Genomic DNA, 1,046 nt, shown 5'->3' on the forward strand with positions numbered 1-1,046 from the left:
GGTGTTGTTGTGCTGCAGCTTCCTCTCTACTTTCTTTTTGTAGTCCTCCTTCGCCTGCTTTAATCTCCTCTTCAGCTCATGTTGCACACACCTGAGCTTCTCCCTGTCTCCATCCCTGAAGGCCTCCTCTTTCTGCTTGAGGAGGGTCTTGATGTTACTGGTGATCCAGGGTTTGTTGTTTGGAAAGCAGTGTCCAGTCCTCGCTGGTATTACAGTTTCCATACAGAAATTAATGTAGTCCGTGGTACATTCAACCATTCTATCAAGGTCAGGGTCCTTGCTGTTATCATTTTCCTGTGACTCCAACAGGACATTCCAATCTGTGCACTCAAAACAGTCTTTTAGAGACTCACTGGCCTCTGGGGTCCAGTTCCTGAATGAGCGGGTGGTTGCAGCCTGCCTCAGTACACAGGGCTTGTAGGAAGGCTGAAGCAAAACCAGATTATGATCTGATCTGCCAAGTGGTGGTAGAACTGAAGCAGTGTAGGCCTCCTTGATGTTTGCATACAACCAGTGTCTTATTTTCCCTTGTGGGACAGTCAACATACTGAGTGAAGCCAGTCAAGTTAGAGGTGAGAGTGACATGGTTAAAATCCCCCGATATTGCAATGAATGCATCAGGATGCTCGGTCTGTACTCTGGCAACAGTCTTGACAATGGTGACGATGTGTTAGAACTGCCTCGGTACATAGTTCAGTCTAAGACCAACTGCCAACAGTTCAATATCCCAACAGCAGATCTTCTCCTTCACTGTGATGTGACCGGGGTTGCACCATCTATTGTTCACAAGCAGAACCAGTCCTCCATCTTTATTCTTCCCACTTGCTCTGTCCGCTCGAACTATAGTGAAGCCAGGTAAATCCACACAGCGGTCGGGAGTGTTGTTGTTTAACCAGGTCTCCATGAAACACATGAGACTACACTCACGATATGCTCACTGGTTTGTCACAAGTGCCTCCAGTTCATCACACTTGTTAGCCAGGGAGTTGACATTTCCCATGAGGATTGATGGTGGAAAAGGTTTATATCTCCATCTTCTAGCCTTT

General features: G+C 46.9%; 1 protein-coding gene across 1 annotated transcript in view; it reads left to right on the top strand.

Moving 5' to 3' along the window:
* gfra3 (GDNF family receptor alpha 3) overlaps positions 1 to 1,046 on the top strand; it is a 52,201-nt gene that overhangs the window by 39,533 nt on the left and 11,622 nt on the right. The gene's annotated exons all lie outside the window — the stretch shown is intronic.

This window comes from Seriola lalandi, unplaced genomic scaffold, assembly GCF_002814215.2.
Source record: "Seriola lalandi dorsalis isolate HSWRI2012SDOR001 ecotype SW California unplaced genomic scaffold, Sedor1 jcf7180002054578, whole genome shotgun sequence".
Taxonomy (NCBI): domain Eukaryota; kingdom Metazoa; phylum Chordata; class Actinopteri; order Carangiformes; family Carangidae; genus Seriola; species Seriola lalandi.